The 4291-nt window shown below is 34.6% G+C and overlaps 1 long non-coding RNA gene across 1 annotated transcript; it reads right to left on the bottom strand.

The window, feature by feature from the left end:
- Positions 1-915: 915 nt before the first annotated feature.
- Positions 916-4073, bottom strand: LOC127848534 (uncharacterized). The gene is made up of 2 exons (XR_008034569.1): positions 4035-4073; positions 916-1565 (listed from the first exon to the last, which is right to left on the bottom strand). It is a non-coding gene; the product is annotated as an uncharacterized LOC127848534 (long non-coding RNA).
- Between the last annotated feature and the right edge of the window lie 218 nt (positions 4074-4291).

Genomic DNA, 4291 nt, shown 5'->3' with positions numbered 1-4291 from the left:
GGAAATATTTGGGGTAGTACGCAAACTTTTACATAGATTTATCAATACTATGCATAAAGGGGCAATAATTCTGTCAAAATGCCTGATACAGTTGTCTGCTCTTGTTTGTAGGTTTGGGTCATGATGGTTAACAAGTATGCAAAATATGAAAGCAATATGTCAAGGGACACAGCAAATATTAGGGGTAGTACGCAAACTTTATCATAGATTTATCAATAAAATGCATTTTCTAAGTATAAAAGTGGCCATAATTCTGTTAAAATGCTTGATACAGTTGTCTGCTCTTGTTTATAGGTTGGGGTCATGATGGTAAACAAGTATGCAAAATATGAAAGCAATATGTCAAGGGACATTGAAAATATTTGGGGTCGTACGCAAACTTTAACATTTGCACGCAAACGGACACGGCAACGGCAACGCCGACGCCGGAGTGAGTAGGATAGCTACACTATATATGGAATGAGTGATGTATTGGACGTCATCATTGATGACGTTCAATCGAACGAATGATAAAGGGGGCTAAGTTTCGTTAAGCTCCAGGGTATAGCCGCGATTTGTGGGCCATGAAAACTGGCCCAACACTGTGCCTGAAATTTGACCTGTATATGGACCAGAACGCGATCTAGACGATGGCGTATTCGTCATGTCTGGGAAAAGTCCAGTTTTTGATAAAATGACGAAAAAGTGGTGTTTTTTATTGCGCAATCGCTATAAAATGAGTTCTCGCCGGAAGCTTTAATAGCGTTAATAGCAACCCAAACACAATTCACCCCCAGGAGACAATTCACGCGCTTGGCAATTCAAATTTGATTTTAAATAATACATAATGCGATTTTATTCCAAAATTAATTAATAATTTCATCTTGCGTTTAACATACGTTTAAGAAAATATTAACATAACAAACAAAAACAAACAACCGTTAAATTTTATTGTTGTAAATATGGTAACCTGATTACATATCCACTAGCGTCTATGCATATTTACACATAAAAAATAGTTCGTAAGTAAGCAACAAACAATCACATTTAAACTCAAATTATTGAACAAAATATATAAATTTAAGCTAGAAATCGAAACTTAAATACAATGTCTGCACTAAAAACACAATACCAATAGTTTTTACAATAACACATTCGACATGTACATGTACTTCCAACAACACGCCAACCGCTATTTTCAAAGCGAATGTGTAGAGTAGCATTTCAACAATAAAGACAAAATGGAACTGGATTTTAACGTAGTGCGCAAATTGGAAGTGATTACAGTAATTTATTTTTCAACTTGTCAATCTCCGTAGTATACGTTTAGTTGTGAGATGTTAACGGTTTCCCAAAAAAAACATGCCTTCGCTGCGAAGTCAAAGTTGGTGGGGAACGAGACTGCTTGTGGATTTCGAGTTGCTGGAAGTTTGTAACGAAGCTGCTTTTGTGCAATATTCAGCGATTTTGCAAGCTGTGTGTTTGAAGTCGGAGATATATATTGCTGACATTAATGATGTGTACGTTCTTGTGACCACTGATCTGCATATGATGCCAGTGGGAGAGCATCCCGAATCCCACATAGTCTGCAACAGATGTTTCCTGGTCGAGTGGTTGGTAAGTTTCATCGTTATACATGCATATTACACATTTTACATTATTTGTGCTATTTTTGACACCCATTTTTCATGCTGATGAACCAACGGTCAGTGCCAGTAGTCCTACTGTCATTGGTCTGTGTGCTTGTTGAAAGTACATGTAGAAAGGGTTGTTTAGCTTCAATAAGCCATGTTGCTATTTTTTGGATAAAATTTATTGCAGTGGGCTTTTTATCTTTGTGCAGCAACCTCGGCCGCCTCATTTTTTGAAAACATTAGTCGCACACTGTTCATATTGTGGAAAAATGAGTCGCGCACTGTTCACAGTGAGAAAAATGGGTGGTGACTATTCAGTGATTTTTTTTGCTTTAATTTGTTACAGCCTGTGCCTTTTGAATTGGGAAAATAAGCGCGATAAAACCGTGAAATTGGGAAAAATAGCGCGATAAACCATGAACTTGGGAAAAATTAACATTATTAATAGGATTATAAGTAACAGAAGTGATATTGTGATATTGTTTTTAAGTGCATGTTCAGGGAGTTTTCTAGAAAAGGAGTCTGGTCAAATTGTTGTTTTTTTAATCAATAAAAGTGGCAAGTTTGGGAATGATTTATGGACAAAAATGACTAAATTCAAGTTATATATTTTGTAAGTTTTATGAGACTTCTTTCTAAAAAAAAAAAAAAAAAATGTTTTTTTTTTTTTTGGAAGTTGGGCTTTTTTGGGGAAATTTTGGTCAGAATTTTGGGAAAAAACGTGTATTTTTGCGATTGGGAAGCAGCCGAAATTCGGCTGTTAATTTGAGCAAAAAAAATCACTGACTATTCAACAATGTGAAAAAATGAGTCGCGCATTGTTTAAAATTCTTAAAATATCAGTCGCAAACATTAGAAAATTGTAAAAAAAAGTGTCTCACAATGTTGGAAATTGTGAAATATGAGTCGCACAATGTTGAAGGTTGTAAAAAATGAGCCTCGCGATCTAGACAATTATGGAAAAATAAGTCAGGGGACAAAAATTCCACTCGTCCGCTCATATTGACGAGTGAAAACTTTATAAGGACAAGTGAATTTCCCTAAAGCGCTCGTCCTACAGGACAAGAGGAAAAGCAGATGTTAAAATATGTATTTTAGGACCCGTAAATAATTAAATAAAATCATTTTCTTAAAGCATATCTATTCCGAAAGTAGAACGAGAATGAACTGGAAATAGTAATTGTAAATTTCATACAACAGGTGCGCATTGTTATGCGAGACTAAGTCCCGAGTACATGTAAATGTTGGTGTCAATGTTGACAGGGAACCATCCAACTGCATTCACTGTAAGTGTTGATTTTTAAAGAATTATTTAACTGCAGAGTACAGTTTATAACTAGTCTGAATTTCGTCCGAAAAATATCTGACATTTGAGCGTTCTTTAAAGGGATGGGGGGGTTGATGTTCAAACGTCCGAAACAGAAATCACGCAAGCATTAGAAAAAGTAAAACAGCAGTCTTCATTAATTTATTTTGTGTTCCTCATAAAGAACTTATTTCACTGCTTAACATTTCTTTTTTGATCAGCTGGCATGAATAACTGAGTAAGCAGCATTTTAGCAGTGATATAGGCAATTTTATTAGTCATATGAGCCCTTTGAAAAATTTATTTCACACATATTCAAGGACGAGTGCATGTGTTTGCAGGACGAGTGCAAATTTAAATGCACTCGTCCTGCAAGACGAGTGCAGTTTAGAAATATTTTTGTCCCCTATAAGTTGCACACTGTTCAAAATTGTGAACAAATTTGACTTGTGACTGTTGGAAATTGTGAAAATAATTTATTGAGCATTGTTCAAATTTGTGAAAATATGAGTCTCAAACTGTTCAAATTTGTGAGAAAAAAAAAAGTCGCTAACTGTTCAAAAATGTGAAAAAATGAGTTGCACACTTTTTTAAATACTGACCATTTGCATTGCAAATTCCTCTAATTAAAATACTGACCATTTGCATTGCAAATTCCTCTAATTTGTGACAAAACAGCTATCGCTAGTAATGATTGAGGAAAAAAAACAAGTCTATTATAAAAAAGGTTTCAGTTTAAAGATATTCGTAATTATTTTTTATTTAAAGTTGATTACGGCCATATCATATGCCTATATTATCTAGGGCTGTAACCAATACACTAGGTGACGAATACGATACGTATCAGGAATACAGGGTAGCGAATATGAATATTTATTCGTGAATATGAATTTCAATGAACAAAAGTAATACTGACAACTTGACATGACATATAGTATGAAACTATGTGTATTTGTCAATTTGATTAATTGAGTATCATTGCATACTGAAAATATGACATATAACACTTTGAAATAACAAAACACTGCAAATTGTCATCGTCTCATCGTCTTTTTTGGGGAAACCAAAGTAGCGCCAGACAAACAACGTGTATTTGGCAGGCATGTCAACGATACCAATAGCATTCCTTGTGCAAGGCTCCATGTTTGTTGATAAGTTGCACAATCATTGTCGTAAAGATAAACAAAAAAGAAATTGCATCTGCTTATCCTTTGTGTATATGTTTAAGCATCAAATCATTCGTATTTACCTAAATAAACATTAAACAACTACGAAAGATTTTTCAATTCATTTCAATGTCGTAAATATTTAACCGGTTCCCGCCATTTTTGTTGATAATCTCACTGTGTAACATAGTGGGTGGGGTAAACAT

Source organism: Dreissena polymorpha, chromosome 10, assembly GCF_020536995.1.
Source record: "Dreissena polymorpha isolate Duluth1 chromosome 10, UMN_Dpol_1.0, whole genome shotgun sequence".
Lineage (NCBI taxonomy): Eukaryota > Metazoa > Mollusca > Bivalvia > Myida > Dreissenidae > Dreissena > Dreissena polymorpha.
The sequence above is the reverse complement of the archived record's forward strand: the minus strand, read 5'-3'. Positions and strand labels throughout refer to the sequence as shown.